Here is a 22,771-nt window from a genome sequence, read left to right as displayed (position 1 = left end):
AATCTTAATGTTAAAGGATATTTGTACCGCGCACTATCACAACTGGGGGCCCTGGCATTCTGGCAGCTCTGAAAAAGGGAGGAGTGGGAGGTGAGTTAGTGGGAATAAGCTGGAAAAGTGCAAGAGAGCAGTGGTGTGCTGTTGGCGGCCTCGGCCCGGAAGTCTGTTGCCTGGGCTTGGGGTGTTTTACGGTCGGTAGCCATCGTGTGCGTGTCTATGTTTGGTTTGTTTTGTTGTTGCAGTGTAGTGAAGTTTGTACGGATTGTTGTGTTGTAGGTTTGTGGTTGTGTTTGTTTAGTGTGTGAGAGGTTTATGCAGAGGAGCTAATTTGTTAGTGGGTTGGTTAATTGGCCTGGCTGTCTGGAAGCGATGCTCTAATCTTCCGTATTCTCTTCAGGTGGGGTGCGTGAGCATCTCTGTGTCTCCGTCCAGATCTGGGGCTATTTGACACTCACAGTCCCTTTCCCACCTGGCATCCACTCAAATTCATAACCTTGCCCAAGTTGGGCACCCGCCGCCTACGTGGCACCTGTTTGTATGTGGGGCAGGCGTATGTGCGTCCCTTCAAATCTGGCCCTTAGAGCGTTCCCAATCTAGTCGTTGCGCGGCATCGGTCAGCCCCAGGGTTATTCCTTCCATATGTGGCGGCTGCTCAGCATTCATCATCTTAATCAGTTGCTCATGAATGCTACCGCTCCCAGCCTCTTCGGAACGTGGCAAATGCCAACACTTGCAATTAGGTCCAGGGCGGCATCTGCCTTCATTCACAACTCCCTTCGGTCAATGGCCCTGCCAGTATCCACAATTTAGTTTGAGTGTGGCAAGTGCTAACTTTCACACAACTCTATGCAAGTATGATCTCTAGTAGCAATTATGGAGCGGGTGAGGTTGTTCGCTGGAAGTTGGCTAGGGATGCTGATTTCTGTCCTTTTGGGTGTCACTTGTGTCTTATTCGATTTAGCGTTGTCTCTCTTGTTGTAGTAAGGGTTTCTTTATTCGGTTCTAAATGTTGTCATTGTCGTCCTAGATTTGTCTTCCTTTTCTTTGTGTTTCCCGTTCGGTAGTCTAGCTTTTCCAGTTTGAATCTGTGATGTTGAAGAGCCAGGTTTTTAGTGATTTTCTGAATTGTACGTGGTCTTTGGTGATTCTTATTTCTTTCGGGATGTTGTTCCAGGTTCCTGCAGCTAAGTGGGAGAAGGAGGTGCCCCCAGGTTTTTTCTTAAGGTATGGTTTTTGTTCCAGACGGATTTCGTTGCTTGATCTGAGGAGTCTCGTTGGCTTGTAGATTGTTAATTTCTTTTGTAGGAATTCAGCTCCTAGTCTGCTGATTGCCCTATGTGTTATGCACATTGTTTTGAAGGTGATGCAGTGTTTGACTGGGAGCCAATTAAGTGTTGTTAGGGCTCAAGTGATGTGGTCTCTTCTGGAGAGTTTGAGGAGTAATCTTGCTGCTGTGTTTTGGGTCTGTTGTAATTTCTTCAGGAGGTATTCTAGTATCCCGAGATAGAGGCTGTTTGCATAGTCGATTCTTGACATGATGAGGGCGACGATTGTGAGTGTTTTGTGGGTGAAGGAGAGGTAAGGTAAGATTCTTCTTGCCATGTGAAGGAAGAAGAAGCATTTCTTGATTATAGCATTTATTTGTGCTTCTAAGGTTAGGGTGTTGCCCATCAGGACTCCCAGATTTTTTACTACCTTAGATGGAGTTGGTGTGGTTACCATTTCTGTTGGCCATGTAATGTAGGTGCTGTTCTCTTGGTTTTTGGATATAATCAGGATTTCTGTCTGTCCTGGGTTGATTTTCAAGTTGTTGGCGTTCATCCAGTTAAAGACTTCTTTTAGACACTCAATTAGGGTTGAGTGATCGGCTTGAGTGTCTTCGAATTTGTAGATGATTTGAGTGTTATCTGCGTAGTTGAAGCATGTCATTTTGTATTTTTTGAAGATTCTTATTACTGGAGTTCGGTAGATGTTGAAGTACAGTGGTGATAGTGAGGACCCTTGTGGGACCACAGTGGTTGACTCGTGGGATGGATTTGAAGGGCTTTATCCATACGGTTTCTGTTCTGTCTGCTAGGAAGGATTTAATCCAGAGTAGTGCCATGTCCGATATGCCTATGTCTTCTAGTGTTTTGGTTAGGGTGTCATGGCTAACTGTGCTGAAGGCTCCGGAGAGGTCGAGCAGAATCAGGGCTGAGGTTATGTCAGAGTCCGCATTTATTTTTAGGTCGTCCCAGATAGTAGTGTTGTTTCTGTTCCTCTTGCGGGTCTGAAACCGACTTGTGCTTGGTCTTGCAGATGGTGTTTTTCTACATCTTCTTGGGTTCATTTGTTTACCTAGGTCTCCAGGAGTCATGCTGGGTAGGTAATGTTTTAGATCGGCCTGTATTTGGAGAGGTCTTCTACGTCGCCACTTGTGTTTTTTAAAAGTGGTTTGATATATGCTGATTTGAAGGTTCTTGGTATGGTTCCTGTTGCTAGTGAGAGATTTAGGAGGTTTCTGTAGTATTCTGCTGGCGTTCCTTGTGCGAGGATTGATTTGTAGATGTCTGGTGGGCAGGGATCCATGGGTGATCCTGCTTTCTTGCTGTGTTTCACCAGCAAGACGAAAGCCTCTGCTGATATTTCGGGATAGTTTTGGAGTTTGTCTTGTGGTTCTGTGTTAGGTCCGGTTGATTCTTATTATCCATCATAAGAAAGGTTAAATCCTGAAATCAGTTGTGGATGGCATACCGGACTTTGTAAAGTATTCCATAAGGTTACCAGATGACTCCTGGACCCCCGGTGCACCATATTGCCGTCCCGTGCTTTGCTTTTACTGAAGCATTACTTAAGTCCTTTTCATTCAATTGAAATGACACAGTACAACAACTCCCATAATGGAACTGATGGAGAAATGTAAACTTAGGACTGGATTATGGTGTCCTCAATGACATGGGACCTGATTCAAGGAGCGTTTTCCAATAACATTGTGCCATTATAAAACTTTTCTGTGAATCAGGCTCATGTCGTCCTCTGTAGCATTCAGGGAGTAAGGAGTAATAGAGGTGTGCTCAGTGATGAGAGTTTTGCCGAAAAATCCAAATTTGACTTCTCATACCTCATTTCCTTTTGACTGTGTTACATTCTGACTCTCACAATGATAAATATCTGCAGACATTGTTATTCATTCGTTCAAAGCCTAGAGACAAATGGAGGAGTGCACAGAGGTTTGGAGAATCGTTGTGGGGGAGGGTAACCAGTCAATCACGGCTTCAGTTAAAGCAAGGACTATGCAGATAACCCTCTCAGGAATGCTATGCAAATTACTTCATGCATATGTAGTTTGGCTCTGGCGTTTAACACTGACCTATTTACAGCCCCTCCAGCTGGAGCGGAACTCCCTTGTGATAAAGATACAAGAGGCAGAAACGAAAACGAGGCCTGGCGTAAGAAACAGAGTAGCCGAACTCTGTCAGATGGAGCACTTAGAAATGAAAATGGGACTTGAAGTGAAGTGTAAGCTTCAGCGCCTGCCGGTGTGCGTTGCCAGGCTCCCTTTCACTGGGTTCAGGAGAGCTTGCAATTCACCAGGCTGATGCAATTAAAATGAATAAATGAAGATGCTAGGAAGGCTGCCCTCGACCTCCTCTCCACCATATGTTGCAGCTGACAGGGCTTTTAGTCGATGCAGCGCCATCAGGCTGCCCTTTACGAGAGCCGTTTCGCTGCATTATTCAATGGGCGCCTTCAGCCGACCCAGGGCAATTAGGAAATAGATGCACACTTTGATCTTCAGGAAAGTATTAGGGAAATCAATTAAATCGCCGGAAGCCTGGACACTGGAGCTGCACGCCCCACTCCTCTCTTTATTTTGGCGTGCTCATACAGGATTATGAAGAGCGATCTTTATTGGAACATTTCCACCTTAAATAATGTGGAGGGCTGCAACCTCTGCACCTGCCCGTTTATTTATAACCCTTCGTTAAAAACAAGTAATAACTTTGAATGTAAAACGGCTTCTGAGATCTCAGACACCTGGTGTCAGTCGTGGACATACCTAGTTCTGTGAGTGTCTGAGCATTTGATGTCAATTCCTGAGAAATTGTGTGAATGCAGCATTTGGCCATGGCAAACCTGGACGATGGTGTGAGTACCTAAAGTATTTAATGGGAATAACCTGAAAACTGTGCTAACTCCTGACAAATGATACGGGCACTTTGGCAAATTATATTATGACCTAGAGAACGGTGTGAGTAAAAGGGTAAATAATGACAGCAGCATTCTAATTCTATGTGTACCTGGACATCTACAACACTACATATGATGTTGGCAAAATACTGATTATGTTTTGAGAGGCTTTGCATAAAATGGCAAAATCATGCAAACGGTGTTAGTACTGGAAATATGATGACAATGATAATAAATGGCACACCAAGACACATGGCAACACGTAACATGCCATGTCACTAACTTGTAATATGATGGCAATACATGGTGTGATGAATCAACTTCCGGGGCACCAGTGGTCCAGGGATGAATATCAGTTTCTAAACCATCAACCAGCCCCACACCTCTAATACACCAGAAGGGATCCAAACTAATTGGAAACACAATCAAATTATAAACTTCCCTGTCCAATTTTGGTAACGTGCACAGAACAGCAGGCTTATCTCTGAAAGGTCGTGGATCGTTGGTTGGTTGAAACACATCAAAAATACAATTATTACCCAACGATAAAAGGCACTGTCCAGTCAAGTTTGCATCAAAAATATTTTCTTTATTAGTTTCACAACAGACAATTCTAACAACACTACGAAATACAACCCAGCCTGTAAAGGAATTCAGAAGACAGACAGTTTGAAAGAAGGAAAAGGAATGCGCTCTAGACATTGACAGGAGGGTAGTCCGTATGGTAAATAATCACACCAGTTCAAGGATACTTGGTAACAGCACAGAGGTAGCAATGGGTCTTAAAATGTCTCTATAGACCTTTGGAGAAGGACCAGGGGGACAGAACCACAATGTACCTTGTGTGTATAAGCCTTCTTGGTGCTCAGTAGGTCGAGTTGGTTTCAGGGTGCTTAGCAGCTTTTGTGACAGAGTTCAAGACAGAGACAGCTGCAGGTATCGGGGAAAACAGTTCCACGAGCGAAGCTGGACAGACAACTGCAGGCTGGCTTACACTCCGGCTCGGAGATAGGAATCGTCTCAGTGCTGGTCGGTGGTTCTGAAGTACTAGTCGAGATGTCTCGGATGGATTTAAGCGACTGCAGCGTAACAACAGTCAGCGTTGAAGTCGATTGCAGCTCGAGGAGCTCAACTGGCTCAAAAATGTCCTTTAAGGCAGACGTCGGTAGATGCTCAGTGATGCACTTCTCCTAGCTTCTTCACGTGGCTTGTTCCCAAAGCTGCGGAGTGTGTTGCAGGCAGCTACCTTGTCCTTGGTTTCGGGTTCAGAGACTCTCTAGCACTTCCCAACTAGGAATCTTGCTGCAGAGCCTAGCAGGGCACGCTGTGTGCTGGCTTGGAACTGGTTCTGGAGGGTCCTCTGGTGCTGCTGGAGGGTCCGCTGTATTCAGTATGTCCCTCTGTTCCCTGGGAGGGATCTACGTGATTTGGTTGTGGCAGAATTGTTCACGGAGGAATTGACCGTAGTCAGTTCTGCTGCAAAACCAATTTTGGCATGGCCAAACCAGTCAAATCTTTGTCCTTCCACCCCAATACACCCCCCACACCTCTCCACATACCTTTTGCACGTCTGCTTCCCTCTGTCCCTGTGGTGTCAGTTCCGTCCCTCTTACACAGGTCAGATCTGACGCCGTAGGGTCCCCTTTTCTCTTTTTCTTTTTTTTTCTGTCCCCCGCCTCCAATCCTCAAGAAGTGGGGGACACCCCGCCACCCCCAAGGCCATCAATACCAAACATGGGGACCACAGGGCACCCCTGCAACTCCCGCTCCCCATGTTTGGTATTGATAACCCAAATTGATTGATTTTAATCGTTCGAATGGTACTGGCCTAATTCGGCCAGATCTACCATTCAATCAATTAAAATCGATCAAATTGGGTAATACCCCCTGGGATATGTTTAGGGGAGGGATCTTGCTTCCCTCTTAGAGGTCCTTGCCTTCCTTCACTGGCGGACTGAGGAAGGCAGACCATACCTTCAGCCAGGGTCCAATGATGAGTTCTTCTTACTACCCCTTGCAAAGTCTTCAGATGATCTGCCAAAAGAGGCCATCTTTTAAAGCCAAATGAGCCACAGGGATTGATAGAGGCTAAGCCTACCTTAATGAACCAATCCTGGGTTCCCACCACCAATCTCCTGTATGGGTGAGGTCATAACCAGAGTGCTTTTTAACAGGTAAGGTAAAGAGGGGAAACCATGCGATATTAAGTTCCCACCCATCTTCCTATCTGTTTTGGATCAAAGAGTCTCTGGTTAATGGATCTCTCTGTGGTTCCTGATTAAAGCGACAGGTGTCCCTTGAAGCTGCAGCAAGACCAGACTCTCTGGCTCCTGCACACCACATCCTCGTAGGGGGGGACTATGCCTGTAGGCTGTGTCCACCCAGAGTACACAGGTCTATGGTATGTCATGCAGTATGCATAGGAAAATGTGTGGGGATTAGGCCCACACACTTTCCGGAGGTTGATGTAACATCATTCAATTTCATTTAAAAATTTCAAAAAAGGACAGGCGAGCGGTGCCTCCTTCTTTCAATCACAGTGAATCCCTGTAGTAAGTCAGTATAGCTGATGTGTTATAGTCGGCAGGTCCAAAATGCATCACAGATTCAAGCCCTTGTAGACACAGTGATGCATTAACTACTAAAATGTCCCCTTTACACAGATCTTGAAGGTTTAAACATTTGGGCAGACTCTTCTAGCCCTAGATGCTCAGGAAATTCTCCATTCTACAGGCTGGACCTAATTGTGCTAGAAGGCATTGACACAGAGAGAGCCAAGCAGATACACAGCTAAAGACAATGGTATCAGAAGTAACAACAGTTTTATTGGTGAAAACAAAACAAATATGTTGGTTCACATAGAACTGATTAGTGGTAATACCCATAAATGCTTAGGATTAATGTTGTTTAATGAATTTCCATTTATTTTTTTTTTCTTTCATTCCACTTGTATATTGGTAAGTTTTTCTCTATGTAGCACTTTGAGGCCATAGGGTGAGTATGCGCTTTATAAGTAATACAAAATAAATAAAATACAATTGTACAGGGAATAACTAATGGACTCTTTCATTCACCAAACGGCAATGTTCTGGGCTTTTCCTGATTCTCGCCTAAGCGGGGGGTGGAGGGAAAAACTCAAAGAAGATAGGGTAGAGTCTCTCACTGAAGAAGTCCAAAGGAAATCACCAGTCCACTATGTCTGAATTCGATTCTGAAAGGAAAAGTTGTATGCATTTCTTGAAGGCCCTAAACAAAGTCTGTTAGGTCGTCCTGGTCTTTGTCTTCACTCTATGGGTTTTTGGGTTTGCAAACCTTCTCCGTTTAGCTATGCAGGAAAATACATCTATTGTCCAGCCCTCCAAGGCTCAGCCAAGGTCGCATGTCCTTTCCTCCACTTGGGGTATACTTGGTCAGGATTTTGACTTACTCGTGAGTTTCTTGGTCCCCTTGACCACCTTCTTTCTCTAGGACCTCGGTCTCTTGAACAGTTCACTCCTGTATATCCCTGACGTAATCTCTGTGACCAATGATGATATTTCACTGTCTCGTTTCTCCCTCCATCTCTGAAGTCTGCCATGCACTGACCGAGCCTGCTGCAACCTCCTTGCATCTTTGTAGATTTTTATATTGGGTCTCATCATAAGTTAGATGGTGTGGAATTAACATGCTGGCACTAATTTATACCAGCACATTTCTGCACCGGCCAACTACAAGTTTGCCTTTGGGGTGCTAAAAGCTGGAGGTAATTCAGGCACCTTACTGGCAAATATCACTACTACCAACTTGCCCAATTAGTCCATCATCTCTTATCGGTCAGGCCCAAGCCAAGGCTCCTTCTTTATAGTTGACCACACAGTATGTTCTCTGCTCTGGTACTTTTCACAGAGTGTAGGTACACCATTATCTTCATCTGCAACTTAAAGAATAGCCCTTGTTTTCGCTTTCTGAGTCACGTGTGAGGAGACCACAATCTTGTCCATTTTGACCATTTATTTACTGCTATTTGATTTAATTGTGCTGGGTGCTATTGCTCCTCTTGGCCTCTGGAGACTTGATCACTACATCCTTCATATGCTTTTTGCATCCTTGATGATCCAATACTTTGCACTTGCAGATGTATTCGTTTCTGCTTAATCTAAGAGAAATATGTCTTACTCTTTGACTCCCTTTGTGCCTTGCAATTATTCCTTGATGTGGCATCCTTGATCCCAGGCCAATAGACTCATCTTTGTTCCTCACACAAAGCTGTTTTTCCAGCGTCTCTTGACTCTGCCGCCCTGGTCCGTCTCTGAGGTAGCTTGATTTGTTTCAACATAAGTCTGACGGCCATCTTTTTAGAATGGCCGCTTTACTCACATTATATTTTCTTCTGCAGCAAGCTTCTATCTGTCTCAGCTATCTTGCGTTTCTGCGTGTGTACATTCACTTGGTTTCTTCTTACATATTTCACTGGTGCACATGATTTCTTCACCTTTGATTACATGTTTCTCTTGTCACTTCAGTTACATCTTTATTCTTTAAGCATTTGCATATCGTTTCAGTGTCTCCTCGTGTCTTCCTTTCATGACTTCACTCTGCAGCTGTCAGTTTGTACTTACAGCTCTTCTATGCCCAAAGGTGTATGTCGACTCCATACTACCTGCGAGGGCACATTCGATACGGTTGTCTTTGCGCATACCGTCTCTCATACACTCGATGCAGCTTTAGGCCAATACCTGGTGTCACACATAGGGCTCTTCTACTGTTGTTCAAATATGACAGAGGTGAGCGGGCGGAGTCTATCAGTGACAGACCTGTCTGTTCCTCTACTTGGTGAAGGGGCCAGGAGATGTTGTTCCCCACATTTATTAAACTGAATGGAAAACCCTTCCTTCAGGAACTCCTTTAGAAGTTACTGGCTGACAATTAGCCAGAGTGCTGGGGTCCAGGCACGGTGTGTTCAACAAAGAAGTCACATTACTTAAGTGCTAAGGGTGTCTCTGTCTGTTCTGAATTCCCATAAGAAATCATTGTAGACTCCGCCCACTCCCACATTTAAAGAGTCTGGAAACTGCCCAGGCGTAAGCAAAGAGAGTCAAAACAATCCTTTCATTTTACAGCATCATTGAACGTGAGCTGAATAGTCCTTATCAGCAGCATGAACGTCGTGTCACGTCCGGGCAATCAACAGGCAACTCAGGACTTCAGAAATAAAATTCAAGACAGTTTCTGTTTAGTTGATAACAGAAATAGGCCCAGGGATTGGGATGGACTGGGTAAATAGATACATGAGTGAAGAGTTTTCAAAGAAAACTAAAAAGGAGCAATTCCAGCTTGCTTAAGAACTCAGCCCATCAATCAGTCTCTTCCTTTGGTCTCTGCCTCCAATTCCACAATCAATGGGGCTTTAACATGCCCCCTGCACTTATTTCTTGACTTGCATGTCTCCTTTTACCTTTTTAAAGATAGCCTCCCTTCTTTTTTTAAAGTCCCGATATTATTTTTATTCATGAACAAATCCCACTGGGAAAAAAAATCCAAAATAAAGGTTTCACATTTCAATCCTGGGCCCATCTTAATAATGAGCCCAGAATATCATGGTTTGCTTACTAAGAGAACTGCTTCTGTTTTAAAAGGCCCTTTTGAATACTACTTTGTAACAGGAATTTGCGAATGGATTCAGGTAGTGAGCACGTTACCATGGAGCAGCAGTATTGACATCCTGTTCAGTTGCACCCTGCTCTGCCCTGAACACGTTCCCCCTTTTTTTTGGGCCATTTGGACCGATATGATCTTGGTGCAGACTTGGACAAGGCGGCTGGCAGTGCAACGCTTATTTTTTGTGGAGTGCTTGTTTCTGGTGAATTGCGTTTGGCAAGTGGATTGGTTTGGCACTGGGTTTATGTTCTAGAACAAGGTCTGGATTTCTCATACATGACCTCTATTGCCTTAGTTCTAGTATGGCTTCATCTCATAAAGTTATTGTTCAGTTAATGTCATTCTCCGGTTGGTGGATCATGGATGTTTGTTTTAAACATATGTAAAGTATTACGCTAAATATGTTTTCCCTAGCATCTCTCGTTCAAAGATATGCTTTGTATTCAGGCTTGGTGGGTTTGACTACAAAGGTTTCTTTGTAAATCATATATGGGATAAAGTACCATCTACCCTACGTTATAAGGTTGCTGCGAGTGACCTGCGTGTTTGGTGGCAATTTTATTTCTTTATAAGGTCAGGGAACTCAGAGGTGACTTGCAATATACTTGTTATGTACGGTAGAGGGTATTTTACTCCTTATAATTCATGGTCACACATTGCCAACTCCTTTGATACCCGACCATTGTTTAACCTAATGTTTGAGATCGCCCAGTTGTTGATACATATAATCGTCTGCAGACACTGTTTGGATTTAAAAATAAATAAAAAAAGGACTAATTGGCAGTTTGTAATGTGTTGCAGACAAATTGAGAAGTTTAATAAAAAAGCATCTAAAAACATTTTGTGGTTTAAAATCAGTGGCCCTTGCCCCGCCCTTTTTAAACCCAGCAGTGGACAACATAAACATGTTACCATAAACAGTCCCTTATCCACTAAGGGCTGTAAAGCGTCACAGAAAGTTATATTTGAAGAAAAGAATCTAAGAAGCTAGTCACATCTTTAATTCTAAGGCATGGCACGGAGGCTTCCTATTATGCATCACTTTCTTTTATATCACTCAGTAGCAGTAAAAAAAAACATACTTTCATATTTAAACTAACATTCCCAGAATCCAACACCTCAGCCTCTCTTCCAGATCCCCTATAAGAGGCCTCATGCAGCAAAGTCATTCCTCTTTATCACTGCTGAACCGTGAATTGAAAAATGAGTACCTGGTTTGCATGGTAGATAGGCGTGATGTCGATATCTGTGCTGTTGCGTGTATTTATTTCTTACAGAATGATTTTTTTAGCCGTGGGCGTGAGGCGCTTCTGCAAAATGCAGGTGCTGGCAGTTGTCCACACGTAGTAGGATATAAGCGGCCCGCGCCTTGTAGATCATATTAATAGCACAATCCTCCACAGCAAGTGGCGACGGTCTGGGCCGCTTGGCCGGGCGAGTATCAGGCGTGACCACGCAGCCAGTAAAGGTTTCTGGAGCCGCTAGATAAGGTGAGCGATGACTTCCACAGTGCCGGGGGTATTAGAGGAAAACACCTGGAAATGTGTTTACATAGCTTCAGGTTTTTGGGATGGCTGATATTTTGCTCTCATGGAGAAGGGTAATTCGGCGGGAAGGTTGCCTACATTGGATTAATTCCAGGAGAAGGGCAACCCACCTGCTGACAAGGAGTTATGGGATGAGCAGTTTGTATCCTTTGTAAATATTAATTATCATAAGCAGTCGACAAAGCTACGGGCGATTATGCGGAGTGCTTCCTTAGGCAACACATGTGTCCACAAAGAACATTTTGAGATCTGAAGGTCCTTGGCCGCTGTCACCGGCGATGGTGGCATCCACGCCTATGGTGGATGCCAAGTTGATCACATTGTATCCAAAATTGGGAGAGACAATGATAAAACGGGTGGACAGAGCGTGATTCCAGTTTCTCTATGATACCGGAGCGTAGAAAAGGCATTTTGCTTAAATTCAGTCCTCAGCTGGTCAGCTAGGCGGATGCCAAGGGAACAGAACCATCAGGTCCTGTGCTGTGCAGGGGTGATTTTATTAAGGAGTTAGGATGGTTTGTGCATAGTTTACCTCTCTGGATAAGGCCCCCCTAAAAAAGATATTTCACCCCCATTTCTTCCCATGGCCTGTCACGTAAGGGGGCGTACAGCCGACAGGGGGCAATGTCCTACATGTCCTACAGTCACTTGACAAAATTAGCCTTTCTCTTGTTCAAGAACCTATCAAACCTTCTTCCCACAACGAGCCCATGGGCAGGGCTTCAGGTGATGCCATGGTAGAGCCAACCTCATCCAAGGTAGGTGCTCCTCCTAACAATGGAAGGTTACGGTTTTATACCACAAATCAAGACCACACAGGGTTTCCGAATAGAGTTTTTGGTTCCACCGGTGTATCACTCCCGACTGAGGGTGATTTTCATGTCCCAAAAACTGTGCAGGTTTATAGAGCAGGAAATCAGGGACCTTGTGGCCAACAGGGCAAAGAAAGAGGGCAGCAGTTCATCCCAGTGGCTTTTTGACCAATATCTTTCTGGTCAAAAAGAAGGACTGACTTTCCATCCAGTTATCAACATGAGGAAATTGAACCAATTTGTTGGGTACCATCATTCAAAAATGGAGACGACTGCTATTTTGAAGGACTTCCAGAGACCAGGGGATTTGTTTGGAAGCTCGATCTCAAGGACGGCTACCTCGCAGTGCTGATCTGCTGACCCCCTAAGTGTTTTCTTCAGTTTGTTTGAGAGGGAAGGTGTTACCAGTTCTCTTCCCTTCCATTTGGATTCTCGCTGCACCCTGGTGGTTTATCGAGCTTATCAGGCCACTTGCTGGGCGGTGGATATGCTGCAGTTATGGGGTTTTGTACTGAACAGTCAAATGTCAGAGCTTGTTCTGGCACAGACAATACAATTCCTGGAGTTTCTGATGGGATGGAAGGGCAATATTCCCTTCATCTCCAATCTGCTATTAGAATCCAACGCAAGTCATAGAGGTTGGGGTACCAGGCGAGGCAAGACTGAGGGACTATGTTCTCCACATGAGTCCTTTTGGCACATCAACTGTTTAGAATGTATTTCTGGTTCTTTTTTGGTTTGCTGCTTTGTGAGAGGGTTCCCACATTGCGTGGTTCGCTTGCTGATGTACAAAGCGGCGACAGTGAGATACATCAACAAATTGGGGGGCACTCGTTACAATTTCTCACCGATCTGGCAATTGCATTTTGGGATTTCGACCTGAGTTACTGCTTCAAGGTCCAGGATGCATACCTGGTGGGACCCTTCAATCTAGTGGCAGATTGCTTTTCCAGGTATTGGGTAAACCTCAGTGACTCGACGCTCCGTCGCAGGTTGTTGGAGCGGGTCAACTTTTCTTGCATTGGCAGATGCCTTTCCAGCCTTTCTCACTGCACACCTTAGCACATTGGGGTCGATGGGTGATAGATCGGGCTGCGGTAGATCTCTCCCTTATTAGAGCTTATTCGGCCAGGGGTGCCTTTTAGGGGTTGGCTAGGCTTGGAGATATTCTGCGTGCAGCAAATTGATCTAATGCCGATGTGTTGTACAAGTTCTCCTGTAAACCTATCATGCACGCTTCGTGGGCTGTGTTAGAGTGGCTTTGAAAATGCATAATAGGAAGCCTCTGTGCCATTCCCCAGAATGCTGAGTGCTCCTAGCCTGTACTGGAGAGTCATGATCCATTGAATGGCATGGATGCGAGTATTATCCCTCCCTGTATACCCCTAATGCGACTACCGTTGTGTCTTTTGACAGATGACGGTTTCGGGAGCTACTGAGGGGGAGTTTGGACTATCTGCATAGGCGCGATGGCTGTGATCGTTGATGGGGTTACCTGTTGTTTCGGCCTCAAGGCTCGATGTGGGGTGGCTGAAGTGTCTCAGATCGAAAGCGGAAGGTCTTTGCTTGAGGAGACCTGTTCTAGGGGATCTTGAAGAGAGGGAGGGTGGAGTGTGGGATTATGGGAATGGTAGTTTAAATCTGGCATGGAATCAAATCAAAGAATGTGATACTCAATACTCGCCTCCATGCCATCATTAGGACCTCGACTCTCCATCACAGGCTAGAAGCAAGCGACATTAAGTGCAGCAGTGACAGCTTGAAATTCTGCTGTGTGCTTTCTCGAGCATTAGGCATCCTGATATCATGACTCGCCTGTATTCATTTATTACAGTTGTCATAGCAATTTCTTTTTTTTATTGCAGGTCAATTGTGATGTCACACTAGCCTGTAATAGGAATAATATGTACAGGGTTGTTTACGGCTTTTGCAAGCTGTCATTTTTTGCATATGCATCAAGGAAAGGCAAACAAGGAGAGCGTTGGTCACCTATGAGGATATGTCTTCGGAGTTATGCTCTGCGTTGGTTTATTTTCCTCCTGGAGGCATCGAAAGACCAGCAGCCCCACACACGCCTCTAATTATTAGTGACTGGGTGTCACTGCAGAGTAATGCGCTTTCTCTCACCAAGAGCACCTGTGCTGAGTCTGATTTCCAGCAAGGTGATTAATAATCAATCTCACCTGCCAGCAGCACAATGATGGCGCATTTTTATAGGCATTCTCCTGAGAGAGAACGCCGGTGTTTTTTGTAATGCAATTATGAAGAACATGATTACTTCCGTCCACCAGAGGTTGAAAGATGAAAGTCAGCGCAGCGCTTGTCACCCCCACCAATATTCCACTTGTAAAGGGTGCAGGCTGCCAATCAAGTGTATGTATGCACTGGACGCCCCCATGCCACATACTACTACTGCAGGTAGACTGGACATTCTTTTTTACTCCACATAATTACCTTGCGCCTCTTCCGCAAAACGTATTTTGCACGCACGTGATTGGATGTGCTTGCAAGAAAATAAAGGTTTTGTTGCATTCATTAAGGGCATATGAATGGAAATTCCCTGTGGCTAGGATTCCCATGGATTGCTAACAACTGTGGGCCTCATCACAAGTTGGGCGGATTATGAGTCATGGCAACGCGGTAAATCCCCATTCCCCATTGGCTCCTATGGGGATGGTTGGAGCTATTATCGCAGGGGCAAATACCGCCGTCGGTAATAGTGCTGAAAATACCCATACCGCTGGCTCATTCAGCCGTCCAGGTAGGGCCGTACTCGGGATTGGGCGTAGCGGTAAATGCAGCAGTAGTAGCATTACGGTCACATTTTCCCACCCCACCCAACACCTGATGAGGCCCACAACAGAGTCTTGAAATCTTAGCTAGGTGAAATACACAGATTTCTAAAATGTTTGCAGGCATGCATAAAGCATGCAGCAATATTGAACTTTTTGCTGTGCCCATTTCATTTTTTGCTGCAGTGGTTTTGGTGCAGATAATGTAATTGTTACTGTGAAACGGCGGATGAAGAATGCAAGGCAAAGTTCGCCATTTCTTGTAGGCCAGCAGTAATTTTGCCGACCACCTCACTCTGAATGCTCCTGGAAAGGGGCAGGAGGGGTGTGCTTCTGTGCAAGGGAGTGGGAGACAGTACAATTCAGGGGGGTGACAAGGCAAGGCTTGGGGACATTACCACAGAAACAAGACACTCGAACCATAAAAAACGGCAGGTCTGAGTGTTGCATTCCTCAGGCGCAGGCGCTTATACACAAGTGTATTGTAAAATGCCAAATTATGGCAGTTTTGCAAGCACAATTGCACTCTTGTTTAAAGGGTGTTTACCAGCTGCAAAATCAGCTACCTATTTTAATGCTTTTTTGGGTGGCTTTGGGGGGCCCAAAGGATGGGCGGACGCCAGTGACCAGTGGGAATGACTGCAAGCCATGGCTAGTGACCACTTGGGTAGCTTCCGGCGGCCCTGGGAAAGTGACCGCTGGCTATAACTTGGCGGTGGCTGGGGCAAGAAAGAAAGCCATCCCAGTGGCCAATATAGAAGCTTTGGGGGCTGGGACGATGAGCTGGGTAATGGCCAATGCAACTGGCCATGTCCAGTGGCAACTACAGGTGGCTTTGGATGACATATGGCCATGGCGAGGTGCCTGGGGACAGGGATTGTGTGTTTTTTTTGTGTATTTTGTTTTATTTGTAACGTGCATTCGGGCAGAATAAACCGCATGTGAGTGCAGGTCTTGAGGCCGCAGATAGGCCTCTTTCCAGAAAATTGAGACGAAACGATCATTGAAAAATGAGAATTTTGAGAGCTTTCCGAAATAACTCTAGCGAAGGTTTATTTCTCAGAACAAGGGGTAAAGAATCCCAAAGTCGAGGGCAGCAGATGCAAAAACGCCTATCTCCCCTATAAGCACCTCTGATCTAAGTGATCTGGTTGGCTGGTAGCAAGAGACCTTGTCTACTAAATATGCTGTTGCAAATCCGTCTATAGATTTGTAAACCAGACAAAGGATTTCGAAATTAATTATTTGATCCACCACTAGCCAGTGAAGAGAACGTCTAAGGAGAGACATTGATTTGCGCTTGGATGATCCAAAGGTCATTTTAACTAAGTGAAGAAATTCGATACACCAGGACCAGCATTCGCCTGGTACCCCAGATGCGTGAGAGATTTCACCCTTGCAATTTCCATTTTGTAAAGCCATCTCTGGGAGAAACATTTCTTTTATTTGGTCAACTGGATGATCTTTCTCTTAACAGACAGATCTTTCACATAAGTCACAAAGGTGTTAATCAGTCCCTGTAAGCCAATTGCAGTGACGTCAAACAGAAGATAGTCATCGTGTAAGCCAGCCATTTAAGGCTTAGCCCTAGGAGTTTTGGAGAGATGAGGCCCACCGATGACCGATGTTCGCCAATATCAGCTAGATGTAGGTTAAAATGGCAGGGTGCTAACATGCAACCCTGCCTTACTCCCCCTACCTGCTGAAATACTTTGAGAGAGAGCCCCAGAGTGATTCAAACGTACCCTTAGGTTTGTAGTAGAGTATAAAGCAATGATGAGTCTCAGCAGGCTGTGTGGAATCCCAGAGAGTGCCAATTTATGCCAAAGCTTGCCCCTGTCAACTGCATTAAAAACAGCTTTACGATCAAGAGAGGCCACAAATATGCTCTCATAGCTTCCGTTCCAGGCGAGCAGCTGCAAGCAGTTCACTAGTGTCCCATTTAAGGAGGTGCCCAAGTTTCACCTGGTTCCCATCTGCCATTTCTCAATTCTTCCTGTTTCCCTCTTCCATGACTCTAGATGGGAGAGAAGGATAGATGAAAAAACCTTACTGTCTACATCTAGAATCGCGATCGGGTGGTAATTCAGGGGATTGGCCCTATCACCTCTTTTATAGATGGGGACGACATGGGCAGTTGACCAGGAAGGGGCATATTCCGCCATCCTTACTATGTTCTGGAAGAGAGATGACAACACCTCTGCCCATAGATGGGGATCTCCCTTAAACAGATAATATGATAGGCCATTTGGCCCTGGGGCATGAGATGTACTGATCTTACGCAGGCTTCCCAGAACAGCTTCCACACTAAAGTCTTCAGGTGTTAGATCAGTCGAATTCTCACACCATAGAAGAAATGTGTTCTTTTCCGAGAGAACACGTTCAAAAACCCTGGTAAAATGGGAGACCCACATAGTCTCTCTGACTCCATTCATCTGAGCACATGGTTGAGTGATCTTGCACTGTACTACCCCCTCTCTACACCATTACTACACCACTCTCCACGGCACTACTACTACTACTACACCCCTGTCGCCACTGGTACTACTACAACACGCCTTTCCACACTACTACTCTCCACCCACACCTTCCATTACACCCGTTTTTTATAGCGCAGTATCAGGACTGGATACTGAAACCATGCTGCTCAGTGCAGTCTTGTTTACAAGACCAGAGCGCTGCCTGTGAGCTATCCTTCCCGGCCACTCATACACTCTCCTTTCATTTCCCGAATCACCTCTCCACTCATTCCCTACTTTCCCCTTATCACTCATGCACCTTGCACTCACTTTCAAACCAACATATCGCTTTCTCTCACCAACCAATGCCTCACTGTGTCCAGTCCTTCAGCAATTCTCAATCTCAGTCTTCTACACCGTCCTTGCTCCGATTTGTCACTTGGTCCTTTCTCTTCTCCCCTGACCTTGCCAAAATCACCCAAACCTTTCTGTTTCCTATGCCCCCTTTCTATTTTTTCTCTTCCTCACATGGTTCCCAAGCTAACCACTTGCTTCCCTTGCCTTAGAGAAGTTGTTACCGGTGGACAAACACAAAACGGCCCATCTCCTTTTTTGTACATTGGTTTATCATCCATAAGCAATGCTGGTCGTCTGAAAAGAAAGTTAAAGTCACAGCTAGTATCTGTAGCTTTCTGGACTTTTTTCATGTTGGTCTGGAAGGGGGGCCGGTTTGCGGCTTGTTAGCAAGGCCTATGTCCCTTTCGAATGGGGCATGGCGGTCGCTGAACTACTGAATGGCCTGCTCCACACACTCAGGGAGGCTGGAATACTGCCCTCATTCTGTGCTGTTTAGTGCCACTTGTACTGTCTCTCTCCCAGCCCGGCTCTTTGCAGGCAGATCCACATCTAAACCTGCTGGTACTGGAAGCCCTTAGGGGTCAACAGAAACATTTGCCAGAATTGGGCAGTGCAGGCATTGGGTGGCTATCAGTGGTACATATTGCAAGCATTCAGGCACATGAGGATGGAACAGGGATTGCAGCCCTCTCAACTCCCACACTCCACCTCTGGGGCAGGAATGGCTCTGGAAAACCTTGTGGTAGGCCTCCCACCTCGGCTGGGAGGGTTCTCCATCCTCTCTTAACAGGATGTTTATTTGTTTAGAATTAAACCCCTCCAAAAAATCTGTGAAAAACCTTATACTCATTTCTAACACATAGTGGTTAAAATACATGATAAAACAGGGAAAATTGTCTTAACCACTATGTTTCACGAGTATCCATAGTTGCTGTTAGGTAGTGCTTGGATACATGACTGACATGGTTAGTCCATTCATTGTCCCAACTGCACCTCAAAACAAAAATGGCAAAAAAGGTATTAAAATGGGCATTTATGTTTAAGGCCTGTCTTTATACCATTTTATCCTCATACAAAGGACTTGAAAAATGACCCAGAGTGCATCTACATAATGAGCCAGATGATCAAACCTAGCACATTTCATTTTCTACAACAGAAAAGATGATCTCTAGTCAGAAAGGGAATTTGATGGGCCCTTTTTCACCTATGGGCATTTTGCACAAATAAGGAGACCTTATTGCTAATTTCAATGCATATCTCGAATTTACAATCCCCTGTGCCTGCTTGGGACAGATTCAGGGGGATGCACACTGCATAAAAGGGTATTCCTGCTTGTGTCATGCATTTATTTTAAAGTGTGCCAACAGTGGTATGAAATGCTCTTGTCACACTTGCATTTCTATCCCCCAAACATGCTTTTTTACCGTTTCACAAAAAAACGGGACGTTTAATGTCTTTCTCTGAGATTTTAATGTGCCAGAGCCTCATGTAGACAACAACACTCAAAGTATCCTTTTTCCCAATCACTGGATTCATGGAGATTCAGCAAATTGGGCTCTTCCCCATGCACAACAAAGGCAACACCCTAGACTTAGTCTTTAAATCATCTGCCATCATCGCCTGTACAGACCCTATCCCACTTGACTGGTCTGACCACGCAGCCATCCCAATATTGATAACCCGCTTGACTCCGGCACACAAAGGTCAGGTGAAACTTTGCCACACTCAACACCACTCATTCAAAATCTTCCCAGTCAAAGAGTTAGAAGCAAACTTTGCTGACTCCCCCACTCGACTCGGTTCTCCTAGAATTCATCAATAACTCTGCCATGAAACTGCTGGACACTAATGACCCCTTAAAAACCATTTGCCCCTTTGTTCCCTAACAAGCTTGTCTCTAACACCAGAACCCTAGAGCATTGGCAGGCCAAAAATCTTAACCCTGCTGACCTCATCAACCTCAAATCTCACTGTAGGATTCTGAATACCGATTCCAAAGCTGCTTATAACTTCACCAACATAGCAGCAGCCTCAAACAGGAGCAAAGCCATCTTTGAAGTATTAAAGTATTTTACCAAACCCTCACCTAACCATGAGGTGCCAGCAACTCAGGAAAAAGAGGATGCAATCAACTTCTGTATTATTGAAAAAACAGACAAAATCTGACAGATCATCAAATCAACCTCCCACAGCATTAGCCCTGATCTGCATCCCAGCATGCACATTGACCCCTCTCTCTCTCTCTCTCTCTCTCTCTCTCTCTCTTTCTCTCTCTCTCTCTCTCTCTCTCTCTCTCTCTCTCTCTCTCTTTCTCTTCCAGAACACGTAAAAACAATTGCATCTCTCAACCCTACTTCCTACTTTGATGACATCATCCCTGCCTCCATCCTTAAACAATTGATGGCCTGGTGTTCAACTCAGTCTTCGGCATCATTAATGCCTCCCTCACAGAAGGGTCCTTCTTGGACACCCTGAAGACTCTGTTTCATATGACCTCTTTTGAAAAACTGACCCTAGACCTAGACGACCTGACCAGCTACCGACCCATTACAAACACACAGTAATTGGCAAAAAATCTTAGAAAGATTTGTCGCTACACGACTCCTTGCCAGAATTGAAAAAAGACACCTCTAAATGACTATTAGTCAGGGAATCACCCCAATTGTAACATCAAGACAGCCACCATCCAGGTGGTGGATGATGCCTTCTTAATCATGGATAACGGTAACAAATGCCTCCTCTCCCTCCTTGTGGACAGGATGGGATCCTCTGGCACTGTTCTGAATTGGTTTACCTCCTACCTCTTGGGCAGACACTAGGCCGTCAAGATCAACACATTGTATTCTAACGGACTCCCAGTCTCCTGCAGAGTCCCCCAACGCTCAATCCTCTCACTGATTTATTTTAACCTTTACATGCCTCTTGGCACACTCCTGAAAGATCTCAACATAGCCAATATAGTCATTACCAACACTCGGACAATACTCACTTGCACATAAGAATAAAGCAGCAACCACCAAGTCATGATCCAGCCCTGGATGTCGATTACCTAGCCTAAACTTAACCCATCCAAGACCTAATTTATCCTAATTGGTCCGACCTCTAAACAACATTTCTCTAATAGTGGCTCAATGACATGCACCTAGAAGGATTTGATCCGCAACTCTCAGATTCAGCAAAATCCTTAGGCTTAACCGTTGACTGTCCTTCCAGAAACACATAGCCAGTAAGGGCCAAATATAAACAAGGGAAGTCCCCAGAGAGATATGTGTTTTAGAAGCAGCCATCTTTGAGGAAAAAAACTAATGAGAATAATGAAAAAGGTTTTATAAATATAGTTCACATATACTCAATGAAAATACACAACAAAACCAAGAGGCCAGGCATAACTTTGCCATAAAGGATACCAATTAGTGGAATGGGAAAACATTGTGTGTACAACAAAGAATTAGACGACATATATTTTTTTAATAGTTGCACATATGTGTCAAAAGTAATAGCATAGCAAGTAGAATGCATTAGTGTTCACAAATATATGTTAAACGTGTAAATAGTACAGGTATTGAGGTTTTAGATGTGTCTGTTTGTTGACTTGTGCATGTACAAGGGTATTGGCTATGGGGCCCTCTGGTGTCAAATTCAAGACAAAAAGGAGTTCTCAGCAGGGATTCCCTCTGGTTAGTTGTGGTATAGTTCATATTTTTTGAATGGCCTAGAAGAAAAATATTATAGTTATAGGCATGAAATGGAACTTGCTTGCAAGTGTGTGCATGAGCATAAGACATAAGAACCATTATGTTGAAATGGAGTGTATTATAAAACAGACACCTGAAATGAATGTATGTTTGTTGAGTGGAATCTTGTAAAATGTATTACAGGGGGCGATGCATAGGCATAGTTTAATGAAGTAAGAAGTCCCATTGTATTTGTTCATTAAGTACATATGTGTGGGCGTGGAGCCTGAGTATCCATGTTTATTCAAGTTTAAGGTGCTCAAGTCATTCAGATCTGGTTGTCTGCAGTCAATGAACCATTTCAGGTCATCTGCATCACGATCACAATCAAGAAAGTGTCTTACTAGTGGGGCCTGTGTGATAGCATTTCTTATTCTGGATTGATCCAGACCGATGCTGTGCGGGTGGTCATACCTACATAAAATGGGTTGCGTGGACAAGAAATTATATAAATGAATTTTTTGGTTTGGCATGTTGCGAGATGTTTATACTGCCATTGATGGTAATGTGGGTGAAATAATGAATTGGAAAGTGGCCTGTAGGTCGTGTGGTATGAAGTGCCAACGATTCTCCAATGGTCTTCTCAGAGGTACATTTGTTTGTGTGCCCGGCATATACACGTTTCTTGTTGGAGTCTTAAGGGCACAAGTATGTTTGGATCCTGTTTTTGTGTTAAGGGATAAGATGTACCATTATTGGCGAATACGCTGTTAAGGTTTGGGTATGAATCTGGAGTAATTGGTGACACAAGTGCTGATATGTTGGGTTGCCCGTGTTTTGTGTGTGGTAGATAGGGTGTCTCTATCGATATGCCAAACACCTTTGCCTACCTAGGTGAATGTGCAGTCGCGGTAGCCTCGTTGGGCAAAGGTGGTGATCAGTGTGTTGCTGTGTTCCCATAATCTAATTTATCAGTACGGTTTCTATGGAGAAATACATCAAAACTGACTGAATGGCAGATTATCACAGAGATTTTCAGGTTGTTAATAGGCGTATTGTAGGATGGTGTTCCTGTCAGCAGGTTTCTTGAAAGGTGATGTGTATAATTTTGCCTCCTTATGTTTGATAGTGAGGTCGAGGAAGGCAATTTCAGAAGAACAAAATTGCATAGAAATGTTCAAATTTGATTTCATCCTTTTGAGCCGATCTGAACATTTCTGGAGAAGATCACCAGAGCCTTTTCACATCAAGAGCATGTTGTTAATGTATAATTTCTAGCATTTAATGTTGTGGGCATATTTATTGTCTGAAAAGATATATTTG

Source organism: Ambystoma mexicanum, chromosome 5q, assembly GCF_040938575.1.
Source record: "Ambystoma mexicanum isolate Mex_15411 chromosome 5q, UKY_AmexF1_1, whole genome shotgun sequence".
Taxonomy (NCBI): Eukaryota; Metazoa; Chordata; class Amphibia; order Caudata; family Ambystomatidae; genus Ambystoma; species Ambystoma mexicanum.
This window is presented reverse-complemented; position numbering follows the sequence as displayed.